The 22,837-nt window shown below is 38.5% G+C and overlaps 1 long non-coding RNA gene across 1 annotated transcript; it reads left to right on the forward strand.

Annotated features, from left to right (window-relative positions):
- The first annotated feature begins 6,857 nt into the window (after positions 1 to 6,857).
- On the forward strand, positions 6,858 to 16,131 carry LOC115600689. The gene is made up of 3 exons (XR_003989111.1): positions 6,858 to 6,928; positions 13,530 to 13,579; positions 14,669 to 16,131. It is a non-coding gene; the product is annotated as an uncharacterized LOC115600689 (long non-coding RNA).
- Positions 16,132 to 22,837: the final 6,706 nt, after the last annotated feature.

Genomic DNA, 22,837 nt, shown 5'->3' on the forward strand with positions numbered 1-22,837 from the left:
GCGGCTTGCATTGCAACACTGCCCCCACTAGGAAGATTTCTGCAGAGAGCTAATGACATCCCAGTCTGGGTGGCAGACAAGGAACTCTCAACCATGACTAACATTTCCAAGGAAGTCTTCATGCTGGAATAGTTAATGTCAACAGACCAGAAAATAAAGTTATGGGCATATTTTAGAGGCTACAAGAAGCAGACTGACAGATGTCTGTTTGGTTTTGCTTTGTAAGACTAAAATGTGGAGGTAAGACCTGATCATCGGATATGTTTGTCTAAATTCATGGTTTTAACAGAGGGCTTTGAAAGACACCAATTTCTTTGCCAAAATCTTTACATTTCCACTGTAATGATAAACCACTTTCTGTGGGAAAGTCTGAGAACAGGTAGAGGAATCCTAGCTTCAGAATAGAAGTTTATTTGTCAGGCTTGAGTCTGGGAGAAGTTTTCTCTAGTCTTGCCCACTCATAGATGGACTTTAGTACTCTTGAGGAAGATCCTTTAGGTGTACTTCTACAAGATTGTTTCAACCTTTTAATCTGGCTACTTATTACAGGAGTTCCCTGTTTAAAGATACTTTGAAGTACTTGACTATCTTCACATTCATCGGTCTTAGGTCTCATCAGCTTTGGAAAAAAACAAGAAAGCTTTCTACTGGACTTTTCTGAGATACAGTCTTGCTAGCAACATCAAAAAATGAGAAAAAAGAGTCAGAACAGCATTTCAGTGGCCTCTTTGACTCTGTCTTCTGATTTAAAAGAACTATGAGATGAGTAAAAGAAGACAAAGCAAAAATATGTCTCATTCTGTCCGGCAGAGAGAGTAGACCTCCTAGAAGAAGAATAGAATCTGAAAGCCAGCACATTATTGACTAATCAATATGAAAACATTATTCATATGACTGTGGAACTACTCAATGCAGGATATCACTGAGCAAAAAATACCACAAATATCAAGAAGGATAAAGAAAAGTCTACGGACATGAAGAGAAAAATTTACAGTCTGACTCTTGATATATATTTGTAAGTATTTTGTTGGTTTGGTTTTTCTTTGGTTTTGGGTTTGTTTTTTGTTTGTGGGTTTAGGATTTATTTAGGTAACTAAGAGGCAATATTCTGCACCTATTTATATTGATCAGAAACAAAGATAAGTTACTGGATGCGACAAACACATCTGCAACAAGATGGCAGTTCTAACAGTTCTCTGTAGGTTTATTTCTTCTTGGAACATGTAGACACCAGAGGTCTAGAATATTCCTCTTTGTTTTGTAAAATATTTCTTACAGTCAGTGTTTTTCCATTTGAAAATATCAGACATGTTGTGGATGACTGTTATGGTTGTTGATTCTGATAGTAGAGCTGGACAGAAAATTTGAATGGAGGGAAGTTGCCCACTTAATAAAGAACCTGAATGACTTCAGTGGATAAGTGAAGGTAGTCTTTACTGTGGTCATTTAGATCAGTATCATCTCTTAATCCAACAGACTTCTATGAGTGACAAGCGGGCATAGCTATACCTTGCCTGGTCCATGTTGGGCTTTCTTCCAGAACCAAGTGTACTGGAAACTAAGATAATGTAGAATTATAACTCCAGCTCGTGTCCTGTTACTGATTAGAACTTGTCATGTCATCTTGTCATTGAGCTCATTTTAACTATTTGGGTGTATTTCTACTTTATTATCACTGTCACAAACATTAATGGGGACAGAGTGTTTTCCAGGCATTACAGATATTGATTTTTTATTTTTTCTCCCTGCACTTCCCTTGTTATCACTGCCTTATAAACTAACATGAATGACCATTATAATTTTTTTAGGATTAGGAGTAGGAAATGCTTTATAGTATTGCTGTTAGGAACATCACAAAGACAGCAGGTTGCCTACATCTTCTTGATTGTGCAGTTAAATATACAAGTAATGCTCCTACAAAAGAGATCAACATTTAGATTTCAAAGTCTATTAGAGCCTTTTTCTTCCAAAGATACATCTTTCTGGCACAGCATAGGAGCTCTCAAGTAGGTGTAAATTACGTTTATAACCATGACTGTAAGGTTCATTGACATGGTTAGAGCAGTATAAAGTAGTCTCAGTGAAAATGACACTCAGGCCCTGAGGCTTAGACAGATGGATGGACAAAACAATATCTGTGTAGTTTTATGCTACCTTTGCAAAAAGAAATCACCAGTTTAAAATAAAAATAAAAATGAAAGAATGCATTGCAAAATAAATTGATCTATTATGGAATAAATCCCAGAAACCGTGACACAAACAAAAAATAAAAACAAACAAGAAAAGGACTTACTGTACTCCCCCTTCATGTTCATGAGTGAATATAAATCTGATAGAAATCAGATAGGATAGTTGAGTTCTAGCTTTGACTCAAACAGGGCTCTTCTGTACAATACTGGCTAAATCACTTCTCATACATGCATCCTCTTTTCCTGAGCCTCGGTTTGCCCAGCTATAATATCGAGATTATGGCCTATGTTTTTACTTTAAAACACTTTAACTCCATGCATAAAAAGTGGCATATGGAGGCTTTTGAATATTGTAAGAACACTCATCTATTCATTCCTCTTATAAAATATATGTCCGAACTGTTGGACTGATCTCACTTCTATATCAGAAAGGTTAGAGAGGATTCTGCATCTTACTATTTCACCACACAAATTAGTATATGTGCAATATCTTGTGTCTTCTGTTGCTAAATCACAACAGATATAAATCAACTACCTGCTTCTATTATGTGAGCTCTGAAATGAAGGAGCATAGTATTAATTCTTCTAACCCTGCTTGTATTTGTAGAAAGTGCACGTAGCAGTATGTCTGTGACTACAGTTGGAGGTATCATAAGCTATGCACTCTGTTCTGAAGGCATATATTTATATAAATACATTAACATATACTTTAATACGAGTTCATTTATCACTAGACTTCAGTCATAGTTTTAACTACAGAATCTAGCAACTTTTAATAGCATTTAATTATCTACAGAATACATCTCTGCCTTCTAAAAATAACTTTTAAGGGTGTAGAAATGTAGTCTTCCTTTGAAAATTCTAAAGCACAGTGATGTTTTTCAAAAGAAGTGCTGCAGTGCTTCAACAATCACTGTGACTTTAAAATGAAACTCAGCATCCATTTATGAAAAGCAAAGGAGTTAAAATTACTATTACTTTCACTTTGTTCAGGACAATGACTTTCTTCTATGAAGCTAAAATTGCTGGACTGTCATCTAGTGACAATATGTTCACAGCTATGTAGCTATAACATGTGGAAGGTATAAGCGTATTTTCCTGGTGATACTTCTAATGATGCATAAATTTCAACAAGCTATATCCAGTCTCTATTTGCAAATACTTACAGCATTTCTTAAATCTTAACACCCTTACACTCGGCCACCACTCAGCCATTGAGATGCATCATTCTTACAGAAAACTCATCTCCTGGTAGATCCTGGTGAATGAAGTTTGTGAAGAAAGAATTCTGCTTCATTGCACTGGGGGAAAATAAAAAAGAGCTCATTGTCATTAAGCGTTTGTCAGCACTCACAAAACTTTCCACTTGCTCTTTCCATAGCTGCACAGGATTTGGTTGATTGCTTCAGCCATTCATTTGATCCCAAGAACAGTCTTTGCTTGTTATTCTACATCCTTCCTGGCTGCTATTTGCTGATGTCACTTGCATGAGTTGATGAAATTAGAATGTGATGAAGTCAGGAGTTTTAGATGGTGTAGAAAAATGTTGAACACTAGGAATTATTGTGACAAACCTATTACACTCGCAATGATTTCTAAATCAGGACACTGGTGCAGGCCGAATCTTTTACTGTCCTTCAAGTTCTTGTCAGCCAAATGCATTCTGTGGTACTGAAATGAGTATGCTGAAAATACGTTGAACAACATGCTGAAAAAAAGGCACTTAGCTTAACTACTTGTCACATTGTCTTTATTCAAATCCACAGACAAGTATTTCCTTGTCTTCTTGTCCTAGAAAGTTCCTTAAGGGCTGGGAATAACTGTTTTTCCCCAGTTCATTACTGGATGCTCTGCTCTGTGTCTTATTACTTGCATTTCTCCAGTCAAAGAAAACAAGGTTTGGAGCTATAGATTGCCAGAATTTCCGCCAGTTTGCTTCCATGCAAACTTCTCTGTCAGCCCAATTTCTACTGCAGATTGACATAGGCACACCTAAAATAGCACTAAGCAGCTTAGCTATCCAGGTGGACGTTCTTGTGGTTAGGTACTGTGTGAATTCCAGTGTTTTCCTACCCTAACCTGCAGCAGCTGGTGATCTAGGCAAGTGCCTCTTCCCTGGCACTGTTATCTGGACTCTAAACAGGTATAGCAAATAGGTCCCTACTGACTGCTGTGGTGGGGGACAGGAGGAAGGGAATTCCCCTAGGCAAGAATAAGTAGAAACCTGAGGCAAGCTTTGGAAAAAAAATATGGCAAATTGTGACTTAGTGGAATAAGTACAGGAGAAAAGAATATGTGGATATCACCAAGTGCTGCAGGAATACCAAGCCACCGGTGTTTCCTGAGGATGTAATTTGATGTTACATTTCTTCCCACGACAAAGCAAGTTAGTAGATGGCTTTCCTGTTCTTTTACACGATTACTTATTTACTTCTGCCTTCATGTGAAAGGTCCAGGTATGACAATACAAAGAACTGTGGGGCAAAAAAGAAAGAGACAGAATTAAAAAAATATGGCCTTCAAAAATTATTTTTCTTTTCTTTTACGTGCAACTGGTCTGTTGTACTTAAAGCCCTAAAACCACACACATAGATGTGTATGTATACGGCCTCATAAATCTGCATATAGATATATTTTTATATACATGCATGCATGTACCTACCTATGTTTATATAGCAACCCCTGGCATGTGCACTGCAGAGAAACTGCGTACATTAAAGCTACTTTTCTGCCAGGCAAAAAGCTCAGAAGCTCAAGAGGCTTCTGTTGGTTCTTTAGCCATAGACTGAAGCTCAGTTCCAACCCATCCAAGAGCAATCGCAGCATGCAGAAATACCTTAAAATTATTTTTGCACCAAACGAGTTATATTTGCAATGCTATAGGCATTATACTGTGCAATACTGTGTCCATTTGGGATCTTGTCCTTAGCAGTTCCTGCAAATCTCAAGCGTTGCAGAAATTTGGTGGGACTTTAGCACATCTCTAGGTCCAGTAGTTTTTCTCTATTAAAGAACCAAAAAAACCCATACAAAACCCCCACAAAAACACCACAAAAAAAACCACCCAAAAATGTAGTCCCATAATACAAATCAGGGGATGGGAAAGCTGATTCAAGGGTCTGCTCAAGTCTCTGTTTCAGCCTATTTCCACATTTTCAAAAGAAACTTCACTGCAGTTCTTTAAACAACTTCTGTAAAAAATACTGGTTTAGAAAACAAGAACGGCAAAAACTTACTTTAGAGGAGAGATTGATACATTTTTTAAACCAGACCTCATCACAGCACCAGATTAGAGTGCAGAAAAATCGCAAACAGGTCAATAAACAGAACCAGGGAAAATGTTTCTGGGGGAAAGCAGGAGCAGGGCTCAGCTGGATTTGCTGCCCTAACACGGACCACACTGAAAGTAAGACTCAGACCAGGTCCTCACACCAACGTCAAACCCAAATGTGTTGCCTCCCTCTTTTATATTCCTCTGTGACTGAAAATATTTTTGTGTAATGATTTTGTAGTTGCACATCACTTCATTATTCAGGATTTGAAGATGCTATCGAAACAGAGTGAGAATGGCTATTTGGTAACAAGGACCAGTATACCAGAACAAACAAATGGCCCGTTCTACCTAGTATCTGGTCTCTAGAGTCTGCAGTGGGAGGCATAAAATCCCCATATTGTAACTAATTATGCAGTAATATACCATGGGAGATTGTCCCCAGCTGCCTGTATTACTAACTCATCTGAAACCTGGATGTACAGGAAATCTCAAGGGAAAACTTCATTCTCTCAAGATTTCCAGTTTTGAGAAGTTTTACTAAAGTTCAGAGAAACAGAAAAAAAATAAAGCCTGCTATTATTTTTACTCCAGAAACAGTGAGGTTCTCTCCTTGCAAGCTCACATGGTTGTGATTCTTACAAGGTTTCACTGGTGAAGTCTGTTTTTAAGACAGGTTTGGTTTTTTCTGCAGAATGTATAAAAGTTATCAGCCACCCTTTTAGTTTTGTTCTCTGTGTGTCATTCATTGCACTGAAACTTATTGAAACAGCTTTGCACACTGTCTACATAAAAGCCCCATTTTGATGAGAAAATGACTATTAATGAGAACATGTTCTTTTCTGGCATCAGACTCGAAGAGACACAGGTCATAAATCTCTTTGATCTTCTTGCAAAAAGCTAGAATCAAGGAAAGAAGCAAGTTCATTCTCCCCCCCCTTCTTTTTTTTTTTCTTTTTTTAAAGCTTCTGATTGAAACTATTCCATTTAGTAATCAGTAATTTATCATGCTTGCCTCTCCCCACCCCCTTTCCTTCTCCCTGTGCTTTTGTTTGTTTTTGATTCCTTATTTCAACTATGCCAGAAAATCTTTCCGGAATGTCCAATCTATTTATTTCCCTTGGTTTCATAGGGGCAGAAGAAGAGAATTTTTGGAGGGGGTTGCTGGGGAGAGAATGAGGGTGGTTTGGGTTTGTTGGTTTTGGGGGTTCTTTTAGAAAGTGTGTAACATCGTGTGTGAGTGTTTGGGGGGAACAAAACAAAAAAGAAACTATAAAAATGAAATGTGAAGAAGAATCCTAATATTCTAGTTTAGTCAATGAACTGCTGCCTTTCATAGATGTGTCAATGCTGCCATCTCTTGCCTATTCAACAGCCTGGGCAGGAAACTGTAGTTTAGTGAAAACTGAACGAACAAGTACCCACGTACACATATACACACATAAAAGAGCTAAGTTTTCCAAGAGAGGTGAGTGAATTTTTCCTGGTACATTTTGCCATGTTTTAAAAGGATTTTTTTCTTCATTTTCTTCTTTCTGTTGCTGTGTCTTTTCATGTGCACCTTAAATAATATAGCTGCAGCAACTAAGACCTCAGCTAGTCATTTAAGATTGCAATGTAAGTTAATTTTAACCATTCTGAGGAAGAGAAAAAAAATCTATATTGTATTCAAATAATGATCAAATTCAGCTTGTATGTCTCCCCTGATGTGATGACAACATGCAGGTATGTAAATACACATGAAAATACAGTTGTATATATTTTTAATAAATATCAACTGCAATATAAGCATTATAACAGGAGGTCTGAGGATAGGTAAATCTTCTACTGAAATAATATCCAGAAATTGCAGGCATGCATGTGTATCTATGTTTGTGACAGTGACTGGGTTTGATAGTTCATGAAACATCATGTTGCATAAATGCAGTGGCCAATATTTTGAACCTCATGACTGTGATCTATAGCAAAATTATTGTTTCACGGAGATAAACTCACAAGAACTGCATACTCATTAGTCAGTGAGCAATGTTGTTTTCAAGACTGGTGCAAACTACATACCAAGCTTAAATTCTCAGTTCTTCAATTTTAATACCTTCACAAAAAGGTGCTATTTTCTCTTTTTAATTGTTATGCAGTAGTAATAGTTATACCAGAAATTTGTGGTCTTCTGAAGTGGAAATCAATGAAAGTTTCATACGTAAAGTAAAAAATTGATTTCTTAAGTTAGATGGGACAATTTCCGGGGTTTAAAAGCATATCACCATTCAGGTGATAAAAAGAAAGATTGACACTCAATTTTCTTTGCGTTATTGCAACTTATTGGTCCAACATCTGGGTTTTGGTTGGGTCATTACAAGTCTTTTGCTGCTTACCTAAAGATGAGGAGTTGTGCTTCTATACTTAGATAACAGGTTATTCAGTTTGTACTGCAGCTTTAAGTATATCCCAGCCAGAGGTGTGACTGTGGAAAGGCATATAATGATACTGCAGAGCTATGGGTCAAGGTTACCATCCTCCAGGTTTCTCACAGATCCACAAGATTACTTAGCACTTGCTGCACACAAGTGGTGCATTAGTCTATCCCTGTAGTGCTGTAGCACAGGGTTGGTATTTCATTATTCCCTTTCCTCATCATCTTTTTTTATTTTTTGTAATATCTGAGAGTATTTATGCTGCGTATGTATGTGCACATGTGTGTGAAGTGAGATGGTAATTAAGGGACAAAACCACTAAACCTGGCAGTTGTCTTCATTACAGAGCAAATGCTTTATCAACAAACCACAGGTGTGCAGCACTAAAGCAGATAAAAACATATAGGACCTGAGATGACAGTTCTGTGTCCAAAATACATTAATCACCCAAGGTAAATTTGTGCATCTGTTATACACTGTAGGTGTTTCACTTTCTTTGTTCCAAAGATATTAAAATAGATGAAAACCTTTTCCTTTTTCAATGTGGTTGGTCCAAGATGTGCACATGGCATTTTCCTACTTGGTGTGACTTCTTGATCTCTTACATCTGCTCCGCTTGCTCCGATGTGGTCACACTGCTCCTCTGCACAATGCAGAGGAGTGGAGCTTACAACAGGGCTCAGTTGTATTCCCAAGGGCCAAAATCCATAGTGTCCAGAAGAAAAGTCTCAGTTTTGTCAATAAGGTGTGTGGTTCAATTAGCATGATGGAAACTTTTCCGTAATTATGTCTTTTAGTCAATGGACTGCTGTTTCATTTACAGTCTATCAGTAATTTTGAGCCCTCAGAGATTAATTACAAGCAGATAAGTTTCAGACACATCTCCAAAGTCAAATAATTCCCACTGAAAATAGTACTCTTCTGATCCTTGTTGATCAATTTGGGTAAGTGCTAGAGGACAACTATATTACCAGTCACAGAAAACTGAACTCATATATAAGAATAATGATATCAGCTCCTGATTTCATCTCTTGTGGGAGGAACAACCTCTATTCTGCTGTCTGTGTCCAGCAGATTTTGGCAGAAAAAGAACACAGGTCACTATTAAACCAGGTGGTGACATTTGTACTTCCTGATCTGTGGGGAAGTAGTGAGTTACCCACTGAACTCACAAACCAAGCTAAGACTTGTCCATCAACTTAAAACACTTTATAACTAAAAGTATTCTTTCAAGGTTTTAGGTGCAAGATAAATAGTTGATGAAAGATTTTTCTGTACAGCTTATCATCAGCAATAGGGAATGCTTTATTTCCCCTCTCTAGCACTTTGACCTCATCTATTCTTTTTGGCTCCACTGGCTCAACTATTTCACCTCCAGCAAGACATACATATAAAGAAGTCAAAAGCTCATGCTTACACATCACTTTGCCCATCAACAAATGCAGTAGCTCTTTAAACACAACCAAGGCACTTCCCACCACATAGTACAGCCTGCTTCAGAATTCGGAGTCATACTGTGCTTTCTTCAGTACAGTATTTTTAACTGAGAAAATCCTCCTCTTATCTGATTCAGATTTATTAATTTTCCTTTTTTTCCATTTCCTTCCCCACCCTTCAGCACCCTCTATCGATTTTATTCCATGAACAATCTTATGGCAATGGTAATGATTAATATCCTAAATTTACCCTAGATTCTTATAAGCATTTTATCAAAAATACATACAAATAGTCTTGAAGAAGTTTATGAAGGAAGATTCAGGTAAGCTACACAGAAGTCAGATGTTCTGGGCCAGAAGGTTTAGGAAACTCCTTATTTGGTACAAAGCAGATAATCAGAGTCAGTGAAGGATATCTTATTTTCATTAAACAAATGTTGTCTCAACCTCATAGCTGCTTCTTTGCAATGTGGAATATCAGAAAACCAAACTAGTTATGAGGAGAGATTAAAGTAGGTGGAATGACCTTTCAAATCTCTGCACTGACTTGTGGACGTTGGTGATTTGCTTGGAGGTATATCTGCGCCTGCTTACAGCATATAGAGGGTACTTGTGGAAGTGTTAGGAACAGGGATTATGTCCTCGAGATGATTCTTTTAGTGTGGTCAGTATGCCGACTACCAAGAACATAGGATGGTATATAACAGACAGGAAGCTATCCTTTGCATTTGGTGTGTGTGTAAGCATTTGGACTGTTAGCTGTTATGCACATATAACCTCAGCATCATAAAGAGATAAATCTCAGGTGGGTACTAAACAATTTTAGAAAGTCTTTTATAACAAGTAACAAATTTAACTTTCTTCCCCACATTATTGTGTCTGATGTGCATTATTAGTATTTAGTTCGCTTTTAGAGGAATGCAGTTTCAATTCAAGACAGATATTCCCTAAAATTTCCTAATGTTCCTAGGTATGTTTCTCTATAAAACTTGAAAAAGGATCCTCAATCTTACCAAACTTCTCCATTTTATCTTCTGCCCATAAATTACATTCCCATCTGAAGCAGCATCAGAAAGATATGTTATGAATTCTTTTACGGATAATTCATTCCTTTCTTTTCAGTGCCTTTGTATGATTTTTTTAGGAGTCATTAGACTTCTGGCTACCCACTTGAGATGTTTCTTAAGAATCCCTTTAAAACCAGAAGTTTCAGAGTGTATAATAACCAAATTACTTTTCCTTCCCTCCTTTTCACTTCTCTTTGGTGAGGATTGCTGCTTCATCCCTGAATCTTTCAACTTCCCTTTGCTCTCTGTACATATGCCTAGAGTCAAACTGCTCATCACAACAGCTCCAGCACTTGCCACTATCACTCAAGTCCAGTGTGCCCATACAGGCTAGTGCTGAGTATCCAAGCCATCATCAATATACAAATGCATGGGAGATTTATTGCTTTGGAATATTACTTGTGAATAAGATCATGAAAGTTTGAAGAGAATTATTTTCTTCTGCTAAACTTGTTTCATTTCCATTTATGTTTTGAAAGACTACAAGGTAAGGGCAGACCTACTAAGGTTTTAATAATAAGGGTTACCTTTAATAGCATAGGCTGAAAGTAAACTTGTATGGGAAGGAGATTATTACTTATATCTGCTTAACACTGAGACACTTCACTCTTTTTTCTAAATGTAATGGCTAGAAGCAGGAATTTTGGCTCAGTTGATAATGGTTTTAAACAAAGTGTATTCCTTTCCTTCCATAATTTCTCAAGATTTCAAGCAAAGCTATTCACTATTAGGGAGGAGAGAGTTGACTGCTCGTGAAAGGTCAGCTGGGCCAGATCCATAGGCCCACTCAAGCTGATAGGGCTTGTTACAGTGGTGATTTCAGGATTAAGATCCTTAGATAAGATTTTATATCTATACTAACCAGGTTCATTAGTGTCCTTGTTTTCACTTTTTTGCCCCTTTTTTTTTTCTGCTTTTTTTATCCTTCAGACCACGTTTGGGTCTGCTGCCCTGTGACACATGGGGTATACGGGGCATTCTTGTCATCTCTTCTAGCACACTACAACATTAGGAACTTCTAGGAACTACAACATTGATGCCTGATACTGTCTAAAATGTTTCTCTTTCACAGAAGTTCCATGGTGTAGTTTTCTCTGGTTCCTGTAGCTCATCCTCTGGCATTTTAGTTTAGCACCCAATGTTTGTCACTCAGCTTTGCTTTCCTTTCTGTTTCACCACTGCTGAGGAAAATCCTCTAGCTTTTCTTGGTTTTTTTTGGTATTTCAACTATACTAAGGTTGCTTTTCATGTGTCAACTGAAAAACATTTATTTCTTTTAAGTGGTAGCAGCAGATACACTATAAAGCTAAGCGGTCTCAAGAAGTTTTTCATATTTCTACACAGCTATACAGACAATTTTATAAATATGAATATACACATAGCTGTGTATATATTTTTATACATGTATATACTCTGTCCTTTAACAAGAGAGGTTTTGTAATGATTTAATGATGGGTGATGATGGTTAGAAGCTGCTTCTCTCTCCCTTAACAATACGAATAAAGCAATAAGGCATCTGTGAAATACAGATCTGTAAATCTCAAAACAACAAGGATAGTTTGTGTGTTTCCCTTTGCCGAGAATCTCCCATCTGCGTTAAGCAAATGTTTTATTTATTTACTTGTGTATTGTTTCTCATTCTTTGGGATATTGGTAGGATTTCTTTGTGTGTCTCTTACTGTTTTGTTAGAGGCAAGGGATGGCTGAGTGAATTCAGGTAAAATAAGAGCTAATTCCCCTCTAACAGATCATTCATGGAGATTCACAAAAATTGCATTCTTTACTATCCTAATTTTTCAATTTCTGTTGGTTTAGGAAGCAGGAAGTCCTAGTGTGATTCTCAAGAGACAGCTCTGCTCCTGGGACATTTTCAGACCAAATTTTCAGACTCAGGAGATTCTATTAGCTCAGCTAAACTCTGAATAAACATCCTTTGGGTGTTTATCAACATTTGCCTGAACCAGAAGTATATGAAAGTTCACTCATCACTTGACTAATCATTGTGGCATATAAAATCAGCATCCTTTTCAAATACTGGAGAAAAACATGACTTGAAACCCTTGCTATATTTAATTGTACTGTTGAATAAAATATAGAAGGTAATATGGTATGAAAGAAAGGACATGAGTTTATGTGAGAGGGAAATATTTCCAGGAAAATATCCAAGTTGATGTTATATATATAAATAAATAGAGGCACCCATCATTACATTTTTTTTCACCACTGTAATAAAATGAAAATCTTATTCAGATCCCACAAGAATGGTTGGTTTGATAGCATGACAACCAGCATGTTATAATGAAGTAATCTTGGGTTAATAAATAACAACTACACTCTAACGTCAGCTTTTAAAGCCAGCAGCTCCCCACTGATATTAGCAAAATTACTTAACTGGCTTGAGCTTATGTTTTGGAACAGTTTAGAACAAAAATGTATTAGAAAATATTTACCTCCATTTTGATTTCTGTACAGCATTTCTGTAGCCACTGCAGTGGGAGAGGCTGTCACAATAAATTCCTGCATCTTCTAGGCAAACAGGGGAGTTTCAACCAAAAAACTGAATCCACTATCTGGGCTTACAGACATGTGAAATTTCAAGTGGCAGGAAGTGAAGATGCCCTGGGTGTGAGAACCTGGGCAGAGCGAAAAGCCAAAAGGGTCTTTCCCTCTTCCACTAGGTCATTTCCGAACCTAAATGGGTGCAAGGAGGAAGGAGTCCCCATGGGTCTCATCAAATCTATGGTAGGTTATAGCTACCCAAAGGGCCCCCAGGCACTCCCAGAGAATCAGGGAGGACATCATGGAGATATTTGCTCTTTCCTAAATGCTCAATGCAATTCATTTATACTGCTAACGAGAGAACCGCATGGTTTTTACAGACTTGTTTTGCAAAGTGCTTCTTTGGTTCAATTTCTACGTGTTCCTGAACAGATTAATCATAAATTTAAATGCCTGTAAGGCTGGAGTTCTGGAGAGGAGTGTAATTAATGTTCTGGACAAAGCAAAATCTTAGGCCTGATGCATTTAACAGGTGGTGTTTATTCTATAAAGGGGGAAGAACATTAAAATTTACATGTACAAAGGGGGAAGAATATTAAACTTTACATTTACCCTAACTACCTTGAACCTAAGTTTTGTTTTGTTTTGTTTTCCAGGTTTGAAAAATACCTGAATTCAGCATATGGATCCTGAAAATAATAGGCGGGTGAGTTTCTGTAAAAGTTATTTTAATCAAAGACGTAACAGAACCTTGTTTTAGCTATTCCTCCACCATGGGCTTGGTGAATCCTTAGCAATTTGTTGGTAAACCAGGAGCAATAGTATTTGCCACCATTATAAGAAACTACAATAATGAAGGAGTTGATGTCCTTTGCCAAATTTCACCAGTATGTAGCTATTACCATAGCTATTACCATGGCTAAGCTGGGGATCTTACACACCATTTTGACAGAATGAAGCTCTGATCTGACTGCAGCAATAGAGAAGTCAATTCTTCACTTCTTTTTCTGCCTGAAGAAGTTTGTGTAGAATGAAGGTCACTTTGAGTTCATATTACGTTTTTTATTGTGCCAAAAGCTATCTCCCGAATCCACAGGGCCAAGGCTTGTGCATGGGGATCTTACTACAGTCGTTGCAAAGGGGGGATGCTGAGAGAGTAATGTGTCTTGTTGATCTGAGCATAGACTTCCTTTGAACAGAGGATTTGTCTTCTCTGCAGCTTTCCTGGCCAAACAGGTTAGCAAGCCACAGATACTGAAATCTTTTGAATATGAAGTACAAAACATCATATTTAAATATAATGAATAACAAACACAAGAGTAAATATTCTTCCTCTCTACACTTTCTTTGTGCTCAACCTGCAAGTCATTTGATCTGGTATCACGGCCCATTAAAACAAAAAAAAGGAATCTATATTAAAAAACAACCCACCTAAAAAAAAAAAAAAAATCCCCTAATAATTGCTTTCTATTCTGTGTCATGTTTTAATTAAAGATAGCAGCACCACAATCTACGATATATCTGGAAATTATTAGAAACCTTTACCAGAGGCAAAAAGGATCAATACCTCTTTGTCTCAGTGGCATAAAACATCTCTGTGTTCCTTCTTTCCTGCTGGCAAGAGAGAAAGTGGAGAGAGTCTAAGATGGGAATAATAGCAGCACCGAAGGGGAGAGCCATGTGCTGGGTCATATAAGCGTGGATTTTCTTTTGTTTTTTTCTTTTCAAACATAAGCAGAGCAGTCTGCATTATATGCTTCCATCCCTGCAGTAAGTTCTGCTCTCTTTGTGTCAGGAGCAGGAGACAGCACATGGAGCTACTGAGTCAAGACACTGAAAAAAGGAAACATAAGTGAGGGTTAAACATGGAGCCTGGGAGTCAAGACCTGGCTTCCACTCCTGACTTCACCATGGATCTGCCATGCGATGCTGCCCAGCTTACACGGAGCTGAGAAGATGCAGGGCTTTGCACTTTGCGCAGTGGTGATCCTGTTCTCCAGAGAGTAATTCCTGTTTGACTGTACTTGCCTGCACAGACTGACTTTGGCTTTTACTTTCTTGCTTTATGAGGGACAGTCTGAAACTGTTGGCACTCAAGGCTGGCTGTGTCTCATGTGACAGAGTTTACAGGCACAGTCCCTCTGCCTCTAGCAACTCAAATGAGCTACTGGTGGGATTAATTTGAGTCACTTAGTTTTCCCCAGTTCTCAGTGGAGAGGAATAGGTGATTCATGGCTAGGATTTCAAATAAACCATGACCTAGAAGTGCCTGATTTTTTTCTCCGTGGTCTGAAATAAGCCAGAGATGATGCGCTCAGATGTCCACATAGAAATCTGGAGTTATATAGCATTAAACCAGGCCTCAGTTTCCCCATATGTAAGCTGGGATAATGGGACCAAATGAATAATATCATATCTAATCAGCTTGCTGTCACCCTTGTCTCTATGTGAGTGGGTTGCAGCCTGCTTGGGCCCGAGAACATATGTCAACACATGTTAAAGGGAAATGGTATGCTGCGCCTTTCCCTTTTCTTTACCAAGTCCCTGCAGTTCTTGTCTCTGTCTAGGCTGCAAGGGAAGGAGCAGATAGGGCTGAACAAGCTGCAGTCCCTGGCACTGCTCCCAAAAATACAAGTGTATTTCTAGACACAAATGCAATTGAAAACAAATGTTTCAAAAGTCATTAACTTTCAGAAAGCCCCCACCAAATCCACAACTGAATAGTTTAAAGAGAACCAGATCATTCACTTATTCACAGATTTTAAGAGTAGAGGGGGTATTTTCACTGTTAATTCTGGTGTCCTAGGTAACACAGTTTGTCTTCCTTCACTTTGTCCACCAGTCCATCAACTGGAACACATATTTCAAACCAGACTCCCAAATTCTAGGATTCAAAACTGCTCAGATGACATTGTTGAAGAGTTTCTATAATTAACATTCTAATGAAAATTATAGCCCCAAAAGGTTTTGAAAAGATTTGTCAATAAAGAAATTCACTTAAGAAGCTGACCTTGTTGTCATTCAGTTAATTCCACTTCCCTCTGAATCATCCCTGGGCCTCAAGGTTTCAGGAAATTTCTCCCTCAGTCTCAGCTTCCTGGGGAATTTTCTATCCCCTCTCATTTGTGGGTGTGATAGGATAATAGCAGCAATCCAGTCCTTATTGTCTGTAACTGCGGATGAACAGTGCTGTATAAGGGTAAAGTGTTATTATTATTGTAAGGAAATAATAATACTAATAAAACAAAATGAATCGAAGTCTTGTTTTCAGATGGTTATTTTAGCAATCCAGAAATCTAAAGCCCATGAAATAGACAATTAAGAGGGGTTAGATACTTAATATCAGTCGTTGTGTTTTGGTAGAATTTTGCAGTAACGCAGCTGCTATAATAATACGGATTTTTATTTCTCCATACAGAAAGGAAGCAGTTGTGTTTTCGGAGAAGCCTTGAAGTCCTGCAGCAGAATGCAGAACTTTTTGTGCGTGTGTGTGCCTGTGTGTTCAGCCAGCCTCTCTTCTCCTATTGCAACAGCTCCATCTTTGGGAGAGAGGAGGGGAAACATTTCTTTCTTTTAGCTGGCTTTCCAAACAAAAGAAACCTTGGAAATCCTATTTTGCCCTCAAATATCATTCTTCCTTCCCCTCTTCTGTCCCTTTTCCCCACACTTCATCAGTTGGGGAGTTAAAGAAACAAAAACAATACCCCCTTTTTCTCATTTCTGACATAACTAAGGGCCAGAGACTCATTTAATTAGTCTCTCCTGTGCTGCTTACAGCCCTGTTCAAGGCAAACATTTACCCCTGGGTTTCAACGCTGTTGCTTAGCCATTGAATTTTCTCTTTTAATTTTTTTGTCAGGAAAATGTGGTATCATGTTAATGGCTACTGGGGATCCTATGGCTAAATCATAATCATAATTGTCTACACTAATCATAATTGTCTTGCTGTTGCAGTGTGCATCCCTCCTCCCTGTCAGTTTTCAGTCTTGTCCTACTCCTCTGTACTCTGTGCTTCTGTTGTATGTGAGCTTTTCCAGGCAGGGTTGACATTTCAGTCATGTTTCGTTTGAGGAGCTGGGCCCAGGACATAAGGACTTTGAAACCCTGTAGAAGGGGTCACTCTGTCTGCCTTCTCAAGATCCTCATCCCAGAACTCTCCCATGAGGAGAGTCACTGCTATGCAATCAGTAGAGCTCACTTTTCCTATTTAAAGTGAGGCTAGTTGAAGAAGAGGAGATAGAGACCCAGAACAAAGAACTTCTCTCATCCACAGGCTGCTTTTAATGACTGAGCTACATTTGGCACTCTGTTTTCTTGCCTCCTGAATCTTTCATGTTTTTCCTTGCAGTGGCCCATCTCCAGCAGAAAAGATTACAGCTCTTCACACCTCATAAACCTAAGGGGCATAACATGATCCAGGACAACAGGATCATGGTGAAAGGTGAAAGGCTTTTGCTTGACATAGACCCAGAACATGTTTTGCATGTCCTAGATGAAGTGTCTCATCACTAGACCAGTTTTCAAGGTGCAGTCAATCATGCACATCTGTCTCTGTCCTGACAATAGTGATCATGAAATGGAGAGTCATGATGCCACAGTTTTTCTGATGGGCCTGATCTGATCCGGCATGTGGTGGACAACCAGATGACTTTCTTCAAGTGAGACAAAGCAGTGCCTCAGATCCTGAAAAGACATTGCTAGGCATTAAATGCCAAGGGCATTTAGACCTAGAGGCTTGTAAGAAAGACAGGAGGGTTCTGCAGGAACTACAGGTGCAAGTGAAAAAGGACTAGGGTTTGGTGTGTTCGGTAGTCACTGGTGTTTAATTGGAAGTGAGTGGGATAAAATGACAAGTAAATCTTGAGACTGTCAAGCCCAGGGTCACTGTTTTCTAAAGACAAGGAGAAAAGATGAAGAATTTGAAAGAAAGGGAAATTTCCTTCCCAGGAGCTATACAAAGGCATGGCTAGAGATCCCAGAGTGCCCCAGTGTAACTTCTTCAAGAAAAAGACATAGCTCAAGGAAAAGATCAAGAAGACAAAGAAGTCATGAGAGCTGACAAGGTCCATAATAACCTAGGAACAATGCTAAAAAAGGGTCAAGAAAATGCATCATGAGAAAAAGTAAAACCAGAGCTTTCAGAAGCAAGATCATAAGTGACACAAAAAGCTAACAAAGAAACAAGAAAAAAATAAACACTGAATAATTTAATACAGCCCCAGAAGTCTGGCACTGGCACCGACACTGGCACTCATTTGCTGCCTGTTGGTTGTTGGATATACATGGAGTGATATTAACCTCTTATGTCTAAAGCAGGCCAGAGACCTTCTTAACAATTAAATGCTATAGCTGATTAAATTTCATTGTCTGGAATGTATTTCTGGTCTTCTTAAACCTAGAGATATGGATGTAGTCATTGTGATCTAGCCTGAAGTTGCAAGGAAGTCTTTAATCCCAGATCTCCTAAAGGTCAAACTAGTGACTTCACAATTCTCTGGTGTAATGAAAATCATTTGTATACAGAGTTTAATTCACCACATGGGTTTTTGTTCAGAGATCCTGGCCTTAATGTCATTGGAACAGAAACACATGTTATTCTATCCCCACAGCTCTGCTGCATCCTAAGCACTCCAGGTCCTCCAAATTCATGCTGATAAAACCTCATTACAATTCTGTAATGTACTTCTGACACACATACCCACCTTCACTCTCATCTGCAATCTCTGGCATTGGCTGGGGTTTGAAGAGAAAGTGTAAAAACAGCTGTGTGGAAAGAAGGCTTTTTTCTTTTTCTCTTGCAGTATTTTAGTCACAGCTAAAAACAAAAGTCACCAGAAATCTCCTGAGACAGCCTGTTCTTTAGAGAATTCTTGAATCCCATGAAGTAACAGTTTTTATCTTCCCCAATCCATGATTTCTTTCCCCATTAAAGCTGTGAATGCAGTAAGGTTCCAGCATCTGAAAGCAGACAATTTGATCTCACTTCTAGATATGGAGTCAGGCTGACCAGCAAACCTTACCACCATTGTCCCACAACTTCTCAAGTTATACAGCCCTTCATGCAAACAACATTCAAGCTCCTCAAGAACTACATTTAAACTCTTAAATATCACATAATTACATATATAAATAAATATTCCTTGTTAATTGCACCTCTCATAGGAAAGCTTTAGAAGGAACCCATGGATTTGACAAAAACCCCGAACAGAACAAAACAAAAGAACAAAATAGCCTTCCTAAAACTTTATTTTGAGGTGACAGAACGTCTGCATGCGAGGGTTCAAGAGAGTCTGTATTCTTTGTACATGTTGATGGTATACCTCACACTTCAAGTTAACGGTGAGTTGAGCCCAGCAGATAGGGCTGGCTATCTTCCTGTTAGCATAGCCTCTTCCTCCTCCCCTATATTTTACTTCCCAATATCTGTGTAGAAGCAGACGAGCATTTGTAATGCTCAGCACATCACCTAGAACATAAGCTAGACATAAATTTGAGGTGACAATCCATAAGGAAAGCCCTCTGATACTGTAAAAGGGAGAGTTAGTTGTGTGTGCTGCTTAATATGATAGAAATGGTAGGGAAAGAGTGGAACATAGATGCTGCCTGATGCCAGAGAAGAGTGGGGTATTTGTGGTCTTTCTGTCCATTGAGGAGGCACACTTACGGGTCTTCTTCAGGAACTGAGTGACTGAGCTAGGTTTCCCTTTCTCACAGAAAAGGACCAAAAGGACATAAGCTTTTTCTTGAAAGTTTTATTTTTGCCAAGTAACCTAAGAATCTGAGCACTCCTCTGATCCATAGAAAACACAGGAACCCTTCCCCAGTATAGTCACCCATCCTTCTACCCATGGAGTTAAAATTTATCCTGAAATAATATTATAGTTCTAAAACAATATAAGACTTCAGTCTCCTCTGCATACCAGTGAGTAAAAACAGCCTTATTCATATTTGTAAATGGTTTTAAAACCTAGGTGTGAGCCTTAGATTTTTTTTTCCAATTGAACATATTCCTCTTTGCAAACTGAACCTAATAACATTGAGTTCCTATAAAGCACACTTTCCCTTCACTTTCAAAAGCCTTTGTGGGTTGTAAATATAAAATATGTTTACCTGAATATTGTTTGCATCCATCATTTCCTCATTCTCCACAATGTCCCTGAGAGAAAAGCAGAAAATATAAACTCTGGTCTTGTCATGATAGAGGCTGTCCTCATTTCAGCCACTGTTTTCCAGTGTCAATATGAGATATAGTTGGAGAAGTGCTATCAAAGTGCTACTCTGCTGAACGGTTTAAGATTACCAAGAATGATGGTGGTGTAAGTTAGCTGTTAACTTTGCGCTGTATCAGCCTAGAAGAGATCCTGTTAGTTGTTATCATATTATAGCTGCAGGGGAGGACAAGAGCTAGCTGAGGTGGGGTTTTTTAACTCCTGAAATGGATGACATTTACGTCCATGAGATCATGCAGTGAATGTGAGGAAGGCTTCAGTTTCCACGTATGTGTGGTGCTTCCAGCTGAAAGCAAGGTGGGCTACCCCTGCACAAATCACACTGCTTTCACCCTGTTATCAATTTGCATCCACCCGGTTACACCTTTGAATGATGGTCAGAACTTGAAACAGCAGAAGGATGCAGTACTGTTTGGGGACTGCATTTGACTATTCACTGCTCCCAGGTGCAGTGTGAACTGGGAGCAAGTCCTTTGTCCAAACTGTATGTTTTCCTCTGGATTTCTTCCTGTTTTGGACATAAGCTACTTGAGGCAGTGTGCATTCCCCTTTCCCTCCTTATTTAAAAAAACCAAGAATATGCTTACCTCTGTTGCATTTGTTCTGTGGTACTTTAAAACAAACAGTAACGGGAATAAATCTTCATTCATACAAACAGACACTGGACTTAGAAATATCCTGCAGTTGGATTTTGTAACAGAATATTGCTTGCAGCTAATGAAATAGTTTGCTTAATTTCTATCTAGCTTTTAAAGTTATGATTAAATATAGCAAATGTATTTCAAACCTAAAAATTTCTTTTAAAAAATCTAACAAACAAAAAAAGCCTCCAGTGTATATACAGTTTCCATTTTATTTCACTTTCTTGCTTGTTTTTTTAATCAAAGCAATATTTTATCGTAATTGACATGTTCTCATGGAAATAGCTTCCAGATATCAGCATTTCTAGTGAAAAAGCATGTTCTCTTGCAAAATTTGTAATGAGTCTTAGAGAAGCATGTCTTTCCCAGTCCTGCCTCTAAAAAAGCCCCGCATTAAAGGTGCTCTGCCTTTGTACATGTCCATGGTGTAATTTTGAAATACTTGTCAGTAGCACCCTTTATACCTTCCAGAGATACAATTACACCTGGACTTCCAACTTAATGCCTCTAAAATGTTTCTTCCAGGAGGTGACTAAGAGTTTAAGAATATAAAATACTGAGAAAATATCATCAGCCAAACAGTCTGACTGGAGATGCGATGGCCTCCTGATGTTCACATTACTGATTCAGATTGTGGGTAAGAAGGGAGAAGGGAAGTTTCTCATTTTTGGATAAACTATTTTATGAGTCCAATTTCCCCAGTAGATACCTGACTCTGGCACAGGTTTAATGATCCAAGTAAAGCCAATGACATGAAGTGGTCTGCAGAGAGATCCAGCTCCACTCCTGCCTTCCCTTCTACTTACTCTCCACATGGCTCTGGCTTGTAATACCTCTCTTTTGCTGCACAATGAAAGTTCAAGTAGGTTTACACATCCACAGCTTATTAGTAGGGGCCATAGCTGATGGCATATATAAACTTCAAAGTTGCCTTAGGCTGAGGAACGAAAGAAAGAGGAGAAAAGGGATAAGGAAAGGAAACCTCCCTCACATCCAGGTGGGAAGAAAAGTGATGAGCTGAAATATGATGGCAATGATCAAGTTGAAAGTGACAAAAATGTCTTTTTTTCTTGCTTTCTCCCTAGTACAATTATGCTTCTCATCAAGACTTGCTCAATCTCCAATTGGTAGTTACTGTTTATGACACTACTGGTGCTGGTTGGAGCATGCCTGATTAGGTGCAGGTGTTGCACACTAATTGGCCATGAAGTTTTGGCGTGTATGTTCTTGATAATACTTACTGGATTTTAAAATCAGCATTATTCTCTATCTGTTAAGATGTGTTTGTTTTAATATGAAACTGCAAACTAAATCCTAAAAGGTGAAGGCTGAATGGATCTACACACAGAGGTATAGATAAGCAGCTACAAGACAAATGCTGAAGAGGTAGAGGAAGAACAAGGTCGTTTAATTGTCGAAGGCAAGGACTTTGAAGAAGAAACTGGAAATAACAGGTCAGAATCCCACAGTGCAAGGTAGATAAGGGCAGTTGGGGTGCCATGGTAAAGGCACTGCTGCAGAAGTCTTGGGTTGTGTTGATGAAAGATTACTGCACTGCAAGTGAAAGGCAGGTTACAGGTGGAAGGTCCTTAGCATTGCAAAGCTTAGAGCAGATAAGGCATCATGCGGCATTTTGTCTTCTAGGTTCCCTGCTATTTTCTCGTGCCAAGAGATACTGTAGAGAGACAGAACCATGAGAAAGATGAGTGTGCTGAGGAAAATGAGGTAGTGAGCATGACACATTTTGGTTGCTGGGCAGTACAGGAAGGTACAAGTGTTGTTCATTTTTCTAGAGGAAGATGTGTAGGAGAGAATGAGATCTTTAATATTATAGAAATTACAGCCACTGAATTTGCTGAGTCTAGGTAAAGCCAGTGGAAACAGGCAAAGTCCACAAAATTTCAAGAGGTTATTCAAGAACATTCAGTAAGCAGTGTGGATCAAGGGATTGAATTATACATGGAAGATGTCATTGTCCCTCTGCTCACTATAACAATTGTCACTAAACTTGCAAATTTGGCACTGCAGTTAAATGTCCAAACTTATTAGGCATAATCCCAGGCATTTTAAAACTAAGAAACTGAAGAGAGGTGA

The sequence above is a fragment of the Strigops habroptila genome, chromosome Z (genome assembly GCF_004027225.2).
Source record: "Strigops habroptila isolate Jane chromosome Z, bStrHab1.2.pri, whole genome shotgun sequence".
NCBI lineage: Eukaryota > Metazoa > Chordata > Aves > Psittaciformes > Psittacidae > Strigops > Strigops habroptila.